This window comes from Rhincodon typus, chromosome 12 (assembly GCF_021869965.1).
Source record: "Rhincodon typus isolate 14 chromosome 12, sRhiTyp1.1, whole genome shotgun sequence".
In the NCBI taxonomy this organism is placed as follows: domain Eukaryota; kingdom Metazoa; phylum Chordata; class Chondrichthyes; order Orectolobiformes; family Rhincodontidae; genus Rhincodon; species Rhincodon typus.
Window position 1 is genome coordinate 22,195,269 of NC_063343.1, and position 21,949 is coordinate 22,217,217.

Genomic DNA, 21,949 nt, shown 5'->3' on the forward strand with positions numbered 1-21,949 from the left:
GCTTGGCCTGCTGTGTTCATCCAGCCCTGCACCTTACTTATATAGGATTGCCTTTAACAAATTGATGTTAGATTTCATTAATCCATATTTGCTCAAGCAACGATTACTGATATACTGGATTATCATTTCTAAAACAGTCCAACACTAAGATTAATTGGACTGGCCTCTAATCATTAGATTTATCCCTGCACCCATTTTTGAATAAGGGTACAATATTTTCAACTCCTAGTTCCAAGACATCAATCATATATATACAAAGAGGATTGGAAATATATGGCCATTAGATCCATAATTTCTCCCTGACTTCTCTCAGCAGTCCAGAATTGTCCTGGTGGCTTGCCATTTTTAACTACAACTTGTCATTCCACTATCTCCTTTTCATCAATTTTGAGCTCATTCACGGTTTCAATTACCTCCTCTTTCACGAAGATTTTTGCAATATTTCTTCTTTGATGACGACAGATGCAAAGTGAGCATATAGTAATTTAGCCATGCTCTCTGCCTCCATGTGTAGACCAGCTTTTTAGTTGCTAATCAGTCCCTCCCCTCATCCTACTATCTTCTGACTATTTACATGCTTAAATAACATTTCTATTTTCCTTTTTATGTTAGTTGCCAACTTTTCATCATTCTGTCTCTTTGCCTGTGTTTTTACTTTTTGATTTCCCCTCTGAATCTTTTATAGAGTCATAGAGCCATATAGCGCAGAAACAGACGCTTCGGTCCAACCAGTCCATGCTGAACATAATCCCAAACTATATTAGTACACAGCCTGCTCCTCGCTGATATCCTTCTGAACCTTTTCTATTCATGTACTTATCTAAGTGTCTTTTTTACTTAAACTAGTTCTCACTTGTATAAATAACTTGACATCCATCATGTACCCTTTTTACTGCACATTTTACACTCTTGTGCTACTCAGGGTGATCTGGCTTTGGAATCTCTATTATTCCCATTCCAGAGAATGTACCTTGATGTATCCAAATTACCTTTTCTTTCATATCATTCCAGTACATTTTTGCCTGGTAATTTTTGTTTGAAGCAGAAACTGCAGAATACAGGAAAGGAAAAGAAAACTGTATAACTTATATTGAATGGATGACAATGACTTGGATCAGTGTAATTCTTTCCCATTGACCAAGCAATCTTGTTTTTATTCAAAATAGCCATTCTATTGCATCTCAGATTTATAGTTGATGTAATTATTGTGACACCTATCTTGCAATTTTAATATATTGGCTGACTTCAAATGGAAAACTTGATGCTAATAAGAAGCTGCAATTTGGTGCACATTAATGCATAAAAACATGTGACAATTTCTAATGCATTTAATTTGTAAGTATTGGTAATTGTCAATATGTAAAACCAACTAACCTATATCCTTTGAAACCCATAGCTATCTCTAGGCTTAAGACAAAATAATTATTTTCAGAAGCCAACAAAAGTAGTTCAAAAGGAGATAAAAATGCAATTATGAAAATGAATATAAATAAAGAAGTTTAGTATACAGTTTTGAAAACATAGGATTTAATTTTACTTGGCTTGGAAGTGGTGGGGAACATGGGTGGGTAACTGGGAAAGCAATGGAAAACCCCTTGTGACACTCTATAACGTTGATCTCCCTCTGACTGAGCTTGAAAAGGCAGCAAATCATAGGAATCAGCAGCCTGTTCCCTGCAGGCTGGCAGGCAATGAAGCTAATTAAGCAGCCAATCAAGCAATCAATTTCTCCAGGGCTGCTGCTTTTCTGCCTTTGCATACTAGCCCCACCCCACACAAACACACCCTGTCACCCACCACAAAATCCCCCTCCAGAGTTGCATGAACTTGGCGAAACTGCAGAGACAGCATCTCGCTGTTTGCTGAATTATTTGGCAGCATCAGAGGGTTGCAATTCTCAAGTGTCCAGGAGGGGCCACAGGCACAGCCCTCCACCCAGAGACTGTTCATTGTGTTTTGACATCCTTTTAACGTCTGAAGGGGGAAGTGTTTATAACCCATTTTGAGGCTCCTCAGATTTCCCTCTTCTTCACTAGCACTCACTTCTCCAGGTTAATCCGCCATTTGCTGTGATACCTCCTACTAGGGTCCCACTTTCTAGATCCATATTTAGAAAATGAACATGGCCTTGGCCATTTTACTGAATCCTAGAATCCTTACAGTGTGCAAGCAGGCCACTCAGCCAATTGAGTCCACACCAACCCTCCAAAGGGCATCCCATCCAGACCCACCCCTATCCCTGTTACCCTGCAATTGCCATGGCTAATCCACCTAGCCCGCATATGTTTGGACTGTAAGAGGAAACTGGAGCACCCAGAGGAAACACATATAGACACTGAGAGAATGTGCAAACCACGTAGACAGTTGCACAAGGGTGGAATCAAACCCAGGTCCCTGACGCTGTAAGGCAACAGTGCTAACTAGTATATCATCGTGCTACCCAGTTTTACAGAAGTTTCCCGTGAATACATTGAGGCAATGTGGAGGCTTGGGACCCTCAAAATCCTGCAGTCAGGATCCAAACATTTGCAGAAAAGTTCAGTTTGCTCAGAATTCAGAACAAGCATCCATTTTTAGATTATTTATTCATATTATTCTACAATTTCTTAAACAATATGAAGTTTCTGCCTTCAACATCCTATGGAGAAACTCTTCCCATTTGTTTAACACGTCTGTGAATTAATTTAGTTCTCTCATGCTTTCAGTTCTGAATCATGCTTGAAAAGCCCATAGATCAGAGATATACTCTTGACCTTGAGCTCAAAGTAGGGAGTGTTCTCTTGAATTATTATAAGGAAACTTTCTGATTTCACTTGTAGTAGTGTGAATCTGTACTCTTATGCTGTGCTGTTATGGTTCAAATGGGCTGGATTTTCTTAGGAATGAGGCAATCATATGCAGGTTGCCGGCCGCTCCTTTTAATGAAATAAATCCTTCGCATTTCTGAAAAGCAATTCTGATTGGAGCTACTTCAGAAATACAGGGTGAACTTTCCACTCTGAAAGGCCCCTCATAGCATAGAGCAGTCAGGGGAAGGCAAGCCATGTCTCCTTTTTGACAGCATTCAGTTGCCATATTCTGGAATTTAAATATCCAGCATCACAGCCAGCCAATTTGATAGCTCCTGTGAAAGGGTAAATTTATAAACTATGTGTGAGGTCAGGATGCCAGGTATGTAGGTATCCCACTAGATAATGTTTAGAGTGCCAGGACAGTAGGATGCCAAGTGGGGAGGGTGCCATCTAGGTAGAATACCAGCTTACAAGGTGACAAGGGGGCTTGGTAGATGTTGGAGGCTTTAGGCTAGTTCAGGGTGAGTGGGAGATACAGAGTTAAGCAAAGGGCAATGTGAAATCATGTTCCAGGAAGGGTGAGGACCTGCAGCAGGGGTATCAGGTCCCAGGGAGAGAGAGGAGGCACATCAAGTGAGGATCTGAGGTGTGTATAGGGGCAGGGGAAAAGTGAAGTTGAGAAAGTGTGAACTAAATTGGAGGTTAGTTGAATAATTACTCAGGAATTAAACTCAGTGTTTAATAGTCAATTTTAACTGAATAACTATTTCCTTCATGTGGGGATGCCACTTTACCTGATGAAGCAGCAGTGCTTCGAAAGCTTGTGATTTCAAACAAACCTGTTGGACTATAACCGAATGTCATGTGACTTCCAACTATTTCCTTAAGTGCAGTGGAACTGTCTTATTTAAATGAATACTTTCAAAGTGTTCCAAATGATGGGGAATTGCCCACTGGAATCTTCAATTTCCCAGGTATTTCCTTTGGAGTCTGCTACTCTGGGATTCTGCAGGACTCCCATCTACGTTTTGAAAATGAGTAGTAAGCCATCAGAAAATCTGGGTAAATGCTCCAAGTTTATGTTTTATACACTGTTTACTATGGTATACATCTCTATAAGTTCATCTGACAGGCACAGAGAAACAACTTTACATGAAGCATGGCAGTCATTAGATTGTTACATTTTTTATACATTAACCATGGTGTAATTTTGAATGCAGTTCCATTTCAAGTGATAAGTACCTGTTAATCTGTTGATAGACTGAATGCAAAGCAAATGGTCCATTCTGTTGTGACCTTCTTTTAAAACAAATGGAGAGTTGCAGAAAGCTTGTTCCAAACTTTCTTCCAGTAATTCCATTTTTTTAAAATCTGTTTTGGTCGTATTGGCCAGTTCTGTACCAGATGGGATGTGCACCCACATGATATTCTCTCTATTTAAAGGGTTAATGCAAAAACAGAAATTGGAGGAGCCAGAACTATGACCCAGTCTTTGCTGCATTGTGGAAAAGGGTTTAATACCCAAGTTAGTTCAAAAATGAATACATTTGCTGATTCACTTTCATCCTGTTCGAGGATAAATACTCCCCAATCTCTGCTCAGCTTGACACAGATATTTAATAATGGGAGCTATAATCGAGAAGGAGAATTACATTTTCAATTTTGAGGTACTGACAGATATGCCTCATACCATCTCCACAGCAGCCAAGAAGATTGAAGAATGCAACTCAATGAATTGGAATTTTCATCAGTTGGTCAGCTGCAGAGTGGCAGGACTGATGACCCTCTTGTTCCAAAGAGAGTTGATGGTCGAAGGGGAAATAGAATTTGGAATTCCACTCCAAGTGCTCCTAGTTCTCACCCATTGTCTGCATCCAGTCTGTACCCAGCGTGCTGCTTCATCTCTTGATGCTCCTCTTCCTTGATATTCTCCAAATTTAAAGATGTCTGATAGGTCCCTCCATTCTCCGCTGTCTATAATTCTCTATGTCGTGCAATGTTGTTCATGAAACAGTAACTGCTAGAATTCTGGAGACCCTCACTGGAATACTGAAAGGCTCCTCCAGATGTATTAATGCAACTGAAACAAGCTGTCAAGATTCTAATTCCTGGCTTGATGACATACAGTATTTAGTTCTCATGTGGCTTTTGTTATAACAGTTTTGCTTGAACCTCTTTGAGATGATTTTCAATGAATATCAGGAATCAAATTTGAAGGTAGTAGCAGTCAACCCTTGAGTCTGCTTGCTGAAACAGAAAGGACTGGCATATTGTTTCAGAGATAGTAGAAACTGCAGATGCTGGAGAATCTGAGATAAGGTGTAGAGCTGGATGAACACAGCAGGCCAAGCAGCATCAGAGGAGCAGGAAGGCTGACATTTCGGGCCTAGACCCGAAACGTCAGCCTTCCTGCTCCTCTGATGCTGCTTGGCCTGTGTGTTCATCCTGCTCTATACCTTGTTATCTCGGATTGGCATATTACCCTGGTTCAGAATGAATGCAGTATGACTTCAAGAAAGTTCCTTCATAATTTGTGCCCTTAACTTGTTCTGCCAGGCAATGAAACCTACTCAATTTTTAATGCAGGAAATCAAATATTTCTACATCATTTTTGTCAAAACAGTCCTAGTGACAACAATGTTTGAGCTTGATAGTCTGGACACAGGAGTCTAGTGCACCTGAGTTTATTTGATGTCACTGTTCTGAAATTGAATTGGGTGTGTGAAGATTTTCAAGATTGTTTGTGAGCTGCTTTTAGAATTCCTTTCTTTGGTCAAATTATTTTACAGCTGAGATATTAATGTTCTTCCCATTGAATGTTTGACCCTTGCAGTGTCTTCGTGCTGGGTGGATGCTCATTACTGATTAAACAAGTCAATGACTTGTCCATCTGTCCCCTGCATGAATCGAGTGATACAGACATTGCTGAGATCTTTGACTTAAACGGTGGCATAATCCAGGATGTGCCGGTGCTGTGATCTGGGATGTCTCTGTCTAATTTTGTATTTGTCCTCTGCCCAGAGGCAGTGGTTGTTATAATGAGGCCAGGATGAACACACTTTGTCAGCAGGAGGACACCACTAGTTTTTACTATTCCACATTTTTCCCAATGATTCTTTTCCAGACAGTGGAGAAGCAGCCACTCCAAACATTAAAACCTCCCAGAAAAATATTATTTTTCTTTTGAAGTGAGGATTTAAATAAAACCAAAATAGAATCTGAGCCTAGGGTTGGGCGTATAATCACTGACAATGGCATTTTGTTAACTGAGGTGGAGGTGAAGTAGTATGAATCCTTTATTTACTGATTAATTGATTGATTGATTGTCACGTGTACCGAAAATACAGTGAAAAGCTATGTTTACAAGTAGTACTGGCAGATCACAGCAAGCAAAGGATGTACAGATCAACAAGAATTAGAGGCATACAGGTTACGTTATTTGAGGCTAGAGTCCATTCAACAGTCTGATAACGGCCAGAAAGAAGCTGTTCCTGAATCTGCTCATGCGTGTGCTCAGGCTTCTGTAGGAGGTCATTACCAAGGTGCGGTGTGTCTTTGATGACGTTGGCCGCCTTTCCACGGCAGTGAGCTGTAAATAGAGTCCATGGATGGAAGATTGACTTCCATGATGGCCTTGGCTGTGCGCATCACCTTCTGTAGTTTCTTAAGGTTTTGGGCAGAGTAGTTGCCATACCAGGCCACCATGCACTCTGACAGTATGCTTTCAATGGCACATCTGTAGAATTTTGTGAAGGTCCTTATGGACATGCCAAATTTTCTGAGCCACCTGAGGAAAAAAGAGGCAGATTGTTATCATCTCCTTTGTCTGTCCAACTGTTCTCTCTCTTTAGGCTCCATCCCCACCTAACATTTACTCCTTACCTCATCGCCCCACCTGATCTTCTGCATACAAATTGACATTTTCCTAGTTACTATCAGTTCTGAGGAAGGGTCACTGGACCCGAAACGTTAACTCTGATTTTTCTTCACAGATGCTGCCAGACCTGCTGAGATAATTGTGGGTGCTGGAGGTTAATTGTCTCAGTCTCAGGACATTTATAGGATTTCATCAAGATAATGTCCTAAACCTTCAGCTGCTTCATCATAATGTTGGAATTGGTCATGTTTGCTAAAGATTGCATGGTGTTCCATTCCATTCACAACTTGAGAGATATGATACATTCTGTGTCTGCATGCAACAGTTGGTCATCTTTCAAATTTAGGCTGATGAGACATTCACACTAGGCAAGGGCCACGCAATTATCAACCACACCCGTTGGCATTCAATGGTATTACCATTACTGAATTCCTTACAATCAATATCTTGGTGTTACCATTGATCAATAACTTAAATGGATCAGCCATATAAATACTGTGGCTACCAGAACAGATCAAAGTTATTTGTCCACCGTAAGTGACTTAAGTCATGACTTCCTAATGCCTGTGGAATATCTACAAGGCAAATGTCAGGAGTTGTGATTGAATATTCCACATTTGTCTGGATGCGTGCTGCTCAAACAACACTTAAGAAGCTTGACATCACAGTAGCTCACGTGATCCCATACACTGCTTTAATCATTCACTTCCTCCAGCATTTATGCACTTTGCATTATCGTGTACCATCTGCAAGATGCACTGCAGCAACTTACCAAGACTCCTCTAAGAGCAGCTCCCAAACCCATGATTTCTACTGCCAAGAAGTACAAGGGCTGAAAATGCATAGAACGCCAATACATGCAAGCTATCCCCTCAAGTCACACACCATCCTAATTTGAAACTATAACTGCTGTTTCTTTACTGTTGCTGTCAGTGTGAGGTGTACCTACAATACAGACTGCAGTTACTCAAGAAGGCAACCTGCCATCACTTTCTCAAGGACAATTAGGAATGGACAATGAATGCTGATCCTGCCAGCGACAGCCACATCCAATGAACAAATATAAAGAAAGGAACACAAACCAGTGGGTTATTGAAAGAAATTAAAACCCCATTATGAATTTTGGCACTGCACTCAACCTAAATCATTATGAATAAAAGTTTTGTTTCATCAAAGCGTGTATAATCTGTATGTGTAGAGTCACATCCAGGGCTCTTGGACCAATACCAAAATCGTCAAACCTTTCATTTGCAGATCGCTTTCCTGCAGGGATGATCGGTAGCATTCTGTTTTGTTGGCCAGGAATTCAATAGCTTTACTAATACCTTGTTTATAGTAGCAAAGGAAAATGAAATTGGCAGGGTAAAAAAGTTGTCTGACTTGTCATGAAAAATATTACAAATTTAAAGAATATGACAAAATTATAAAGATGTTTTATTTATTAAATGCCAAATTTCTGTCAGTTAAGTGTGATCATGCATCAGTAGCAAATCTGTGGTCATGGATTAGGATGTCTGTCACAAGCCTATGCCCCTCCCATTTTGTGGGAGTTAAGAGAAACAATGTGTATCATCATTCTTTGTGGAGTCCAATGGGAAGGTTGCAAATGAATACAGTTGAAATTCTACTTTTACAAAAAGGAAATACTCCCCGATCAACTATTAGTGGTTTAATATGGAAATAACTGCATTTCAAATCAACTTTATACAGGGTACTTAATATTAAAGTGAACTTGCAACTCTTACATAAGGGGAGCAGATTTTGAAAGTCTGAGGATCTGAACTGGGAAAGAATAAGGAAAGACACAACTGGGATTAGGTTAATTCCAAGGTTTTCAGATGCTGTTCTGGAGGTCGAAGCAGAGGAGATGGCAATGTTCCAGTACTTAATGATCCCAGCTGATATTATAACTGGACAATTCAAATTTCTGGCTTATTAGATCCTAATTTATTTTAAACCATCAAAGTCAGGAAAATGTGAATCAAAAAAGTAACACATTCACAAAGGCTGCCAGTGTTCTTTTGATGCAAAGAATAAAATGTTTTTATCATCAAGAAATAAGTAGATGAAATATATAACGCTAGGCAAAAAGAAATGTTGGAAAGATATTATTACCAACATCAGAAGAGGATTCAAACTCACATTGTCTTTTTAAAGATCCTTATTAACTCTTTAAATCTTAGTGAAGACTCTTCACCACCTCCAGACTCAGGCTGGGTCAGCGGTAACTGGTTTCCTTCAACTAATTTCTGTTTGGTCACTAGATGCTTTTTCTCTTTATTTGCTGTCCATCCCTGAGTCATCTGAAACAAACTGTAAACTAAATTCGCTATTAGTTTAAACGTCAAAGCAAACCCATAAACTATCTAAACTGAGCTGTCCAGCTGCCTTGACTTCAGTCTGTGGCACATCCCCAAACAGACAGGCAGAACATTTTCTAGATTGTTCTGTGTCACGGGATGCCTATCACTGAGTATTAGCAGAGTCTTTTCTCTTCTATCTTTTTTTTAAATACGTGCTGAGCCTGTTAACCTCTGGATCTTCATGTCAAGGTTGTAACACTTCATTAAGCTGTATGTAAACAAAACACAATTTAAAAATTTTGGCACCACACCCCAAGAACACAAAAAAACTCTAAAATTTACTAACCATGTCTCCTCTCCCATAATCTAGAAAATGCAAGATATAATTTAACCTTAAAGCCACACATTATTCTCAGTACATGGATCTAAAAGGAAGAAGGAGGCCATCCAATCAAAAAACAAAAGAGAACAAATAGATGTGGAGTTCAATGGAGTCAAGCCTCAAGGATCCAGATTTTGCTCTGCAAATTGTTTAATGAGCTCACACATGTGGGGAAATCAGAGAATGCATCTTCAAACGTCATCATCAATAGTTGCACCAGTCATCTCAGGAACTGCTCACATTGCCACAACCCCACCATTCACCTAGCAACATTGTCTATCAATCACGCTCATATTAATTTCCATTATGTTTCACTGCACTCATAATAAACACTGTTCCGAGCCTAAAATCCACATCTCACAGCTTTACACACTCTTAGGCGTATCACCCAAATAGATTGCATCTCATTTACTGATACACTTCACTCTCTATTATAGGACAGTGTAATGTACAACCAGAGTTTTCAGCAACCTACAGAGGGAACAAGCAAACATGTATGCCCATAAATCCCAATAGAGGAGAAGGTACTATCCATTGCTAATGCCAAAGCCAGCACACCTGCCATATCTCACTTCATCCCACAGTTGTCTGCTTAATGAATTGCAGATGTTGTAAACTTGCATCCTTTATACTCCCCTCTCTCTGCACCCTACTTTATTGTCTGCCTTCCTCCTTATAGATTCCCAAGAGGTGCAACCTGGCAGTGTAGAGATAGCAGAAAGAGTGTGATGATGATGATGACGACACATCAAGCTTACTTGATTTCACACGCAAAGCCACAAGTCAGATATTGACATTGATGATATATCAGAGAAAGTTACCGTGAAAAGCCTATTTTTCTTCACTGCTTTCACCTTGTCAATACCTCAGCCGTTCAGAGTTGAATTGCCAACCAACCCTTTTCTTCTGCAGTATAAATTGTGATAGTTTGAATTTCAGCATTCTTGTGTATGTCCTGATGAGTACAAGAAGCTTCAGCAACATGTTTCACTTTTCAGTAGTATTCATATATTTGACAAAAGATTCAAAAGAAATTCTTCAAAAGAATTTACGTGGTGCAGTGTTATGACCTGGAATGCACTACATAAAAAGGTGGTAAATTCAATAATAACTTGCAAAAGGAAATCTACTATATGCTTGAATGGGAAAATTGCAGGGCTTTGGGAAAAGAACAAAGGTGTAGAACTTATTAAATGCCCCTTTCAAAGTGACAACACAGCCGTGATGACCAGATGGCCATTATCTTTCAATGTCTCAAATTTTACACCTGCAATTCCTGAAAGCTGGCTTGAAGGTGAGAATATGGGTGTGTAAAATCAGGCAGAAGAACCATGCCATTGATCTGACTCTAACAGGAGATGCTAGTAATCAAGCTCCAATAATCCTTGAGATATCAGAAGTGCAAATGTTTAATTTAATCTCCAAAATGGCCAATTTGTTTTTCTTAATTGCTGCTATCCAGAGCAAAAGAAACTTTCAGGTTTCTTCGATCAACTTAAAAACTAGTTCATTTAATATAAGCAAACTTATTCTTACAATAAATGCAAAATTGCTTATCAACTAAGCTCCTATTCAGCATCAAACTATAGCCTGTTAATTACTAACACACATAACCACATGACAGACAAGACAATACAACTCTATGGAGATGATATTCTTATTTTTTGAAAAAGCATATGGGAAAAACATTCCAGTGGGCCCAGGGTCTGAACTCAAAGAGAAAAAATGGAAAGCGTTCTCATGATCCAGTCAATCTCCTTTCACCAAGATCTGCAATCCTGGCAGTAGTAGAGTCAATGGGAGGTACTTAGATCAGACTTCAATTAGATACAAGTCAATTTTAAGTAACTGTTTAGCTTTCAGAGTTTAAGACAAATTTAAAATATTAATCTCTGGAAATTTGTTGGGTTCCCAGAAGATACTTTAAAGTGAGCGATGTCTACACCTTGTCCTATTTCAATGTTTCTTCTTTTCCAGAAGAGAGGAGATAGTTCTTTTAGCTGTCAGACTCTTGTACATTCTTTCCCTCAACTGACCTTTCCACATAACCACAAAATAAATTACAACATCAGTTCAGAGACAGTTATTAGGCAATCTTCAGCATATGGGTACCATCTCTTCAAACTGTTCTTGTCTGATTTCCAAAAGTGTCATCTGACATTTTCAAAACAGGAGGTAAATCACAATGTACTTTAAGCTTTTTGCATTTTAATCTATGAGATTACATGGTAAACCTTCAAATAAATGCAAAATATGGTGGATGCTGGAAATCTGAACCAATAACTGAAAATTCTGGAGAGACTCAGCAGGTCTGTCAGCATGTTTAGAGATAGAAATAGAGTAAATAAGTTAAGTCTGATATGATTCTTCTTCAGAAAGAAACTTCTTCAACTCAGAAATTGTGCAAATAATTCCATCTTTTCCAGATTCCTTCACATAGTTATATTTAAGGGGAATTATTCCCAACACCATTGCCTATCTACCTTTGCCAGTATTTTACAAGTGACAAGGTAAATGGCAGGTTGCCAGGCTATTCTTAGGATAATTAAGCCCTTAGCTAGCCTATAATGGCCATTAAAAGGCACATGCCTACTATTGCTGGAACTTTCCTAGGAGCAGATGGGTACCTCACTATCTGGTGAGGTCACCCAGTAAAACCTTGAAGGCTTGGGTAAGAAGAAGGAAGTTGCTCCAAATTAGGCATTTTACAGCCAACAGAGGGCACATCTACAGCAAATATAAATCTCTGCTGGTAGACACACCATGCCCCTTCGATTGCTACTTCTTTCCAACCACCTCTCTCTGGGGCCTGCATGATTGGCTGCAGCAATCCATGAGTCGACTTTGCCTTTTACTTAAGTCCCTTGATTGTCATTGGCCTGGAGACTGCTAAAGTTCCAGTAGTGGCCAATGCTTATGGTGATACTGATGAAGAGCTGTTGGTCCTCTAAACAGCTCTTTGAAGGTGAAACATCTTGTCTTAGAGGGTTCGCTTACAAGGAATTAAATGCCTCTAAAACACAGTGACATGGTTACCAAGGAAGTTGGAGGTGGGCTTGCCTCTGACTTTCTGACCAGTTGGCAGAGTCATTATCTCAATGTGAAAGCCCGATCTATGACTATAAATTTAGAGAATTAGCAAAATTCAATTTTAGTGTTAATGTTTAAGGTAGATATTACATTAGCATTCAAGATGTAATTACTAGTGGATGAAAAAAAAGGTTCAAGGTACTTGGGATCATGGAGTGATATAAATTGCTTATGTGGAGGAATAACCTTGATTTAAGAGTAGTTGGGATGACTGACCCAACTTCTATATTATAATGTAAATGTATTTCTATGCATAACATATAGGTGGGATCATAGCAATGAGAGGATTGAAGACTGTGAACACAAAGGACAATACAATCTGGTGGATGTTATAGGAAATTATCAGTATGGCATCAATTTTAAATGGATGAAGTAATTGAAATGAAAGAGGAACAGAGCCCTAGAAAACTGCTGAGAAATTGGAGAAAGGAATTTGATAAGGCATAAGGTACAGCAAAGAGAAAACAATTTGAAAGGAAACTAGAAAACTATAAACCAGATTTTTGATTGGGGCCACATGTTAGTGATTTATTTGGAATCTTATGATGCTGGACTTTTGAAAAACTCACTGAAATGTTAAAGAGCAGAGTTCCAGTAACAATATCATACTGAAAACCTCGTTGGAAATCATTAAATAAGTCAGAATGATCAAGAAGAAAAATAATCTTAGAGAATATAAATGTAAGGACATTTGGATAACAACTTGAAGACTGACAAGAAAAGGACAGAAAATTTTATAGTTGGAAAGTCTGAAGAGATGATGAAGTTCAGAGACAAATATGTTGATGAAAGAGATCATCATCATTAACAACAGCAGTATACACTTCCAGGGGGTCTTTAAAGCAGAAAAATGTCCCAAAGCATTTTACAGCAGCATACTGAAAGAAAACTATGGCAAATGAAAGAAGGAAATATTAGGAGTTATGACCCTGCTGCTAAATGATATTGCTTTTGAAGAATCTTTCATAAGATGTGGAAAGGCCGATGCAGAGAGTTTTAAAGAGGGAATATCAAAACATGGGCCTGAAGAATCTGAAGGTATGGCTGCAAATAATGTTTAAAAAAAACATAGAGGTGGTGAAGTTTACAAATAAAGGGAGAGATTTTAGATTCAGATTTAGATTTATTGTCATGCGTGTATAAAAATACAGTGAAAAGTCTTTTGCCACATGCAAAAAGTAGTGTTGCCATGCTCCAGCGCCATCTTGACACATTGAATATAATGTGAAATTTTACTGCAAGAGAGTTCGTCTTTCCCAATTTTTCTTGTTACCCTCTGCCATTCTCTATTTGCTGCTGGACATTGGCAGGGGATCTCTATAACGGTCCCTGGGGTCTCAACTGTGGGCAAATGGTAGACCATCGAGAGATGTCAGCACAAGAGTGAGGATTTTAAATTTGTGAGACAAGGAGTCAAAGTACATCAGTGGGGACAGGAGTGATGAATGAGTGAGGTGTGTGGCAGGATATTCCATTCCCCTACAGCCACCCGTCACCCCACCTCCCCCACCAGCAGGTGTGAACATGAGATGGAGTACATAAATCCAGTAGTTAGTCCGGCAATTGTATAGCCAAAACTATGTGAAGAGAGGCAATTGGCAGCCTTTGCTCAACCTTGAAACCGAATGAGGCTCTTCAGTGTCCCGTTGATTGAACAGCTTTGCCGTTCTCCTCCATGAAGGAAGGTCAGCAGCTAGAGTTGGAGGAGAGGCCAAGAGCTCAGTGGCAGTCCCTCCATGCAACCTTTCAATGCTAGTTACCATTGCTCCCTGCAGTGCAAATCTGTTACTCCTGATTACCCTGCAAGTGTATCAGAGAGATACCATTAGGAGTTGACAAATGTCAGATGTCAATGTTCATGGATAAGGGGTGTATGCAGTAAGTGCCGAGATGCTGTTCGATGCTGAACATCATGGAGGCTCCTCATAGCCAGTGATGAGTTGAAGATGGTAGGTATCTGGCCTGACTTCTATGTTGATATTTCTGGACATCAAGTTTATTTTACACATTTGATAAGATAGGAAGCTGAATATTAATAAAATGAGACGCAGTGTGGGAGGAGTGGGAGGTATGGACTCCCTCATCTCTGGCCAATCTAATGCATTGGCTCCCTGTGTGCTGTGCACCTCTCTGCCACAAACACTGCTGACCACTTCATTCATTCATTCATTCTTTCATTCACTCATTCAATCATTCATTCATTCATTCAATCATTCATTCATTCATTCATTCACTCCAATATTCCTGGACACAGAGGCCAAGGAAAGAAAAAGGATGTTGTAGGATGAAGGTAAATGGAGTCAGCAGGAGCCATTAGCCTATATAAATCTATTGATCTTGGTTCTAGATGATGCAGTAGGCTCTCCTCACTGATATCAATCTGTGGTGTGTCCTTTGTGACCATGAAGTTAGGCATCATGCTGACACGGTTACATTTGGGGCTACAAGCAGAGAGTCAAACTAATAATATATAGTGCATTATCACCCATGCCACCAAAGTGCCCTCAATACATTTTCTTCTTTCTCTTTCTCTCACTATATCATACTGTTGCCCTACATAGCTGTCTCAATGAGGAGTTCACCAGATTATGCTGTCACATTTTCTAAGGCTAATGTTACCACTGAGGCTTGTGGGTACTGCAAGAGGCAACTTTGCTGATGCTTTCTTTGATTAGGGGGTGCATTTGTGAGTGGCTTCCAACAGCTTATTTCCAATGGCTTGTGGTTGATACAAACAATGAATGTCAATGCCAAACTAATGTATTCCATAAACTGCGCAACTGTTCTCTTCAGTGTTGGAGTAGTTCATCTGAGATGTTGTAAGGTTTCCACGACCAAATGCAATAGGCTTGTAATCCAGTAATAGATATGCTTTGAGGATGGGATGAACTTTCTGGGAAGCACATACTTCCAATGTGTTGGAATGGAGAGAATATAATATTGAAGAAGGCACATGCTGGATGATAAGGCATTTCTGAGAGATTGAAAAATTTGCACATGATGTTCCTGCCATATGTAAGCTGTATCGTCACAGATAAAATTCTGAAGAGCAGGGACTTCGGTCACAAAATTCAGATGATATGGAATTAAAACATTGAAGCGACTGAAACACCTTTCTAAGTTACCTATGTCCTCTGGTATGGGAATCGTATGCATGTCATTTATTTTGGTAGCCCAATGCCATTTGATGAGTAAAGTGTTTCAAACAAATTGATTAGCTCATGATTGACATCTTTTACTGTTGGAAACAAGGCCATGGTTCCTTGCTTCTGTCTTGAGTTGATGGAGGTCTGTATCATGCCCTTGTTTAGTTCTCCAAGAACTAGAATGTTATCTGCTATACAGGATAACTTGGCAGATTCTCCATGATACAATCTCTATATTACTGGAATGTGTCCTGGCTAATGGATAATCCAAATGGCAATTTGAGGAAACAGTATCTACCAAAAGTTGATTTAGAAGAAGTTCATTGTTGTGACTCCAGGAAAAGATGAATGGATCAAATCCATTCTGGTGTTGAGCTTGGATAAATGCTTGGCACCTGAGAAATGGGGAATAAACTCTACCACAGTAAGAATCTTATGTGGGCATCTCTCTTATATTCAATATTCAGTTGTCTTAATGTATACATATAGTGCCATCTTTGTTCAAAATATAAGTAATGGAGGTACACAAGTCAGTTGGTTCAACTTTGTGAATTATGTTGTTTTTGTACCATGGAATCCAATTCCAGTTTGAGTATATCCTGAATATGATTACTGCACCTCCAAGAAGCATCAATGCTGGTTGGGCATCACCTTTCAGATATAACATTGCATCACCTTTAAAGTTGTCGATAGAATCAAATCTGACTACTTAATGGTTAGTCAGGTTGCAGAAAGACTTGCTGTGGCGGTCTTCAATTTTCTGTGTTTGAAACAAGATATCTGTTATTTCACAGATTGTAGTAGTAGGTAGATGTGTGAATGCTGGTGGACCCATAACAGAGGGTCCAGTTGTTTCAATGATGTAAAAGATTTCAGATGTCCATCTCAATGAGTGTTATTGATATTTAGGACAGATAATGCCATGGGCATGGGATGTTCAACCCATTGTAAGCAGTTAGTTTCTCATGTATGGACTGCACTACACTTTCCCAGTTTACTGAGCAAAGTTAATATAAGATGCATAAAAGATGCATTTTTACTCATATCAGTGTCAACTTTCACATATAGTGTGTATTATATTTTCCTTTTGGGGTAGATTATTTGGATGGAAGTCAAGGCTTCACTTTTTCTGATGGTGCCCATTTGTTGTGTCAAATTACCCAAATGTACTGTCTGACGAGGGTCTGCACTGTGATATTACAGGTATTCCTGGACATTATTGACATGCTCGTGTGTCATGGATGCAATTTTAGAAATTACCTTGATTTTGTTCTTTGATTGATTTTCCTCTACCTGCTCCTTTGGATCATTGCTTCACACTTTGGGTTTTACTGGACAATTTGACTTCTTGCATACTTTAACCCAATCCATGTTCTCTTGTAGAACACAGTTTGAATATATTATGAAATGCTAGATGCTGTTTTGGTGACAGCTCATGCAAGATTCAAATGTCTTACTGACCCTGTTGACAGCTGGAATATCAAATATATGTACAGTAAGGATCACAGATGCTGGAAGCTAGAGTCAATAAATGTGGAGCTGAAAAAGCATTTATTGACAAATATCTGTACAATGGCTTTAAATTTCCAACCTTCTTCTCACAGTGTTTTCATGGTATACTCTTTTTGTTTGTCTAACAGTGCTTGTCTGAAGGATTTAATGGTGTAGAGGCAATGTCCACTTACATAAGTCTTTCAGCTAAATTAACTCCAGTGAAATTATTCTTTATCTTTATGTGGGCACATGCCTATGAATTGGTTGATTGTTTAACCTAACTGTTTGGGTTTGATATGAAGACAAATGGCTATATTTCATCCTAGGACTGCTTTGCCACGGTGGGACATTAGGGTGGCCTTTTGCAAAACTGCTGCTATTGATTTGGACATATAATGGCCTCCAGTTGTTAAAGAGACTGAGAAGCACTCTCAAGTGTTCCTTCTGCATTGGTGCTACTGTGCTTCAGTACAGGTTATAGTTTTGGTCTTGATTGCTAGTTGTAAATCTCAGCTCTGAAATCACACAGAGGGTGAATGACATAGGAAAAACAAAACACATAGCGTCCACAATTGTTGCTACCATCTTTTCAACTTTTAGTTCCAATTAGCTGCCATCAGCGTTTAGTGTCCGCTTACTGCCATCATGATGCAGTTTATTAGGCCAAACACCACTGAGAGTATGATATGGCCTGAGTGCTTCACTTTCTGCTAGTCCGTGCAAATATAACATGTTGTCTGAGACAGATGCCTTGAAGTTTTTTTAACAACTGTTTGCACTGTTGTAAAATTTCAGACTTACACATAGTCTAGGTTCCATGCCTACTGATGTTACTGCTACATTACATAACTGTAACAGTATACCTTTCCTATGTTCCCACTGCATATAGCTGATTGCAATTAGCATGCAATGCACTGAATCCATTGCTGTACAACTGATGAAAGTGAGGTCTATGCTGCTTGATGAGTATATGATGATGATGAGGTAGCAGCGAGAAAGGTGTGACACCTACCCTAGCCGAGCAGAGAAAAGGTCTGCTCCTCCAGAAAGCACTTTCACAACCTCTGGGGATAAAAGTACTAGGCCTCAGAAGAGGCTTTAGCAAGGCTGTCTCCTGCACCCTCTTCAGCTCAGACACTGACAATTTGGAACTTCAGGTTTAGAAAGCTTGTGAGTACAATCCAATGAGTGCATCACTGCAACAGCTCCACAGCTGACCAAGGAAGAAACCCCCAGGCCACTGGCACATGGAAGAGAGGATCCTACGGTGCTGGCAATCAGGGACTTTATCTGCATGTATTGGGAGGAATAGAAGCAGCAGGCAGATATATGGGACACAATGACTCTCATTGCCCAGAGCAGCGCAGATGCTTTTGAAAGCCAGAAGCTAGCTGAAGTCATCAGGTATCTGCTCTGATTTCCATGTTGAGAATTTATAGAATCACAGAATCATAGAATCCCTACAGTGTGGAAACATGCCATTCGGCCCATAGAGTCCACACCGACCCTCCAAAGAACATCCCACCCAGACCCACCTCCCTACTGTAACCCTGCATTTCCCATGGGTAATCCAGCTACCCTGCACATCCCTGGACACTATGGGCAATTTAGCATGGCCAATCCACTTAACCTGCACATATTTTGACTGTGGGAGGAAAACAGAACACCCAGAGGAAATCCATGCAGACATGGAGAGAATGTGCAAACTCCACAATCCACAATTCCTGGTGTCTACTTTGTTTGATATGTTTAGTAAGCTGAAGCCGCCTATTAATGAGTGAGACAAGCTGTTAATACGTATATAACAAGCAATAAGCCCCCTTAATTAGCAACTCACTGCTGCCTACTGAGAAATTCACCTCGATGTCTGGTAGATGCATAAAATATGCAGCAAGTTGCTCCCAATGTCAAAATAGGCCTCAACAAATTTCTTGTGTGATTCTGCCATAAATCTCACCATAGCCCATGTTGTTCAGGCCCCTAAAAAGTTCTTCCCTCCATTGCTATTTTCGACATTTTTCTTCACCAATCTGTTGGTTTTCTGAAGCAATATTCTCATCATGTAAATATTGAATTTTTAATTTTAGTATCATAATATTAGCCATTAAATAGTTGTTATACAAACCATATGCCATGCCATTTGTTAAAGTCAAATAAAAATACCATTTCCTTAATAAGGTTTCAGTATATTATTTTGCTGTACCTGAAACAGATGGAAATTATTTCAAGTTATTTTCACTGATATTCATTATAAAAGTTTCTTATTCTCAGAGTACAAAATGGTCCTCATAAAAAAAATGTTTCCATAGTTCAAGGGAATCAAACTCATGAAAATAAAGTAAAATTAAAAACATGATGCAGTGTTGCCACATCATAATGAATGCTTCAGAGAAGTTATTGTGATCTGGAAAATAAATTAAATGCATGCTGATATGCCATCACCAGAAGAAAATAGGAGGATAATGCTGGAAAATCGGGGAGGATGAAGTTGTCTTTACGCACACTTTACGTTTTACAATGGTGATGAGGTAAGAACTAGAATTAAAGTAAAAAGTCACAATTTTATTGGATTGATAAAGCAAATGAAAATGCTTTTTAATTCATGAGGAATGCTGAATACAGAGGCTTGTTTAGATTGGTTTCACAGGTCGGCGCAACATCGAGGGCCGAAGGGCCTGTACTGCGCTGTGATGTTCTATGTTCTATGTTCTTTGTTCTATGTTCATAGCCAGCCACATATGTGATTGCATAGCATGCATAGAAAATGCCTGGACAGCTGAGTCATCCTGGAAGTGGATTGCTATAAGATTCTCTCAGGTCTCTTTGGATCAGTGCCCTATCTGTTTTCTTTCATGAATGGTTACCTAGACTATCTCAGGATCTTCACCCTCATCTTCGTCTTCAGAGGTTTCTTCTCACTCCTGCATCTCCGCCTCAGTCTCCGCATACTCCCTTTAGTGACTGAGTTTGGGCATGACAAGGTATAACACTATAATGAAGGACACTTTCTGAGGTACACTGCATTGCACCGCTTGTCCACCCTGGGCTTTGGAACCTCATTTTCTACAATGGAATGTATCAAAGTGTGCACAGCATTGAATCTCTTCTCAGTATCTCTGAGAATATCTAAGAAGTGTCATCCATCAGGTTTGGAGGTGGCATTCCTGGAAACCCAGCAACAATCCTTATATGTACTGAGGGGTTTTCAAACAGACTGACATTTCTGAATAGTTCAGGATGTAAGAATCTCTTAATATCTACTGTAGACCAACAATATCTGGATGTGTGATCACAAATGATTTGTAGATTAAGGGAGTGAAATGTTTTTCTATTGATGAAGACTGCTGGTTCATAGTAGGGTGCTCTGATTACTCTGTAGATGTAATTGATTACACCATGATCCTGTGGGAAACCAGCCATGACTAAGGATTTTTGTGCCCTTGCTGTCTGATTCCATGCGTCAGTGGGGAAGGAAATTAACTATTGGGTTTCTATGAAGAGAACATCAATGATCTCCAGGGTACACCGACAGAGTTAATCCCTGGGAAATGCCATAGATGTCCCTAATAGTCCTATGATATGCTCGCTGGCATGCAGATTATGGGTAAATGTTACCTTTAGGGCTACTGGGATGGCGTTGCTGTTTCGACCATGCAACCCCATGTCTTCAACCAATAACTTTCATAAGTACAAGATATTGGCATGGGACATCCTGAGATGTCTTCTTTTCTCTCAACTGGAGATAGATGCATTGAAGCCCGGAGATCTTGTATCATGCGAGAGCTCTCCTTTGATGTGGTGGCTATTGTCCTGACCTTCCTCTCTTACAGGATGCACAGCAACTGTTGGCAGTTGCTGCTCCAGTCATTATCATAGGTATTTTTAACAGCAGTTCCTTTGAAGCTGCGCAAGCACAAGAAGAATGGTAGGATTGATTTGTGCTATGTTCCATTCACTGCATAAAGATCTGTGAAAATAGCAATTAAAAGTACACATTCCCGTCAATGGAATGTATTACTCCTGGCATCCTTCACTGTGAAGATTTGGGTAAAGTCCTTGACTGGCAAAGGCCTCAATAGCATGCAGTCCATGTGATTCTGCGTTGCTGTGTGGTTCCTTACCTTCCCACATCTCAAGAGCTTAGAGGTATCTCGTAACTCCTGGGTTACCTCGTAGCACGATAATGCAGCTTCATTTGCATGAGTCACTCTGTAATCATCTAATAAACATCCTGAAGTCATTCTTATTGCCAATAAAAGTGACAATGTAGCCTTGGCATGATGCAACAGCCAGGAACACCAGGCTTCTTCTACCATCCTTTGTCCTGTGTGTGAAGGTTTGGTAACTGCAGTGTCATAGTTTTCAGTTCTTGTGATGGTCTGCCATCACCACTGGGGAGGTTGAAGTATCATACGAATGTCCGTTACTCCATTGACTATTGTAGACCCGAGACATCAATAGATGTCAAACAGACAGAGACAGCGTGTGGGGAACACTACACGTGGTCGGCTCTGGAGAAGATCTTTTTTCTTTGAGGAATTTATTGAAGATGAGTCATTTTTTTATTCAGTTAGTCAGCTAAGTGGTTGATTTTATTTATGTTTTTTATGTTTGATATATATTTTTTAATCAGCATTATTTTCTGCAGGTTACAAAAGGTAGTTTATTTTATGTGTCAGGTGTTATTGAAAGTACCTTTTTAGACTTAATGTTAAAAAGGGCATATATGAGTTAAAGTGTGAGATGGCTAGTAGCTTTAGGAAAATTGTTACATTGCAGGATCAGTCAGATATATAGGTGACTGTCAGGACAGGTAAGGAGGTAGTTCAAAAGTCTCTATTCCTCTATCAAGTAGATATTCAGTT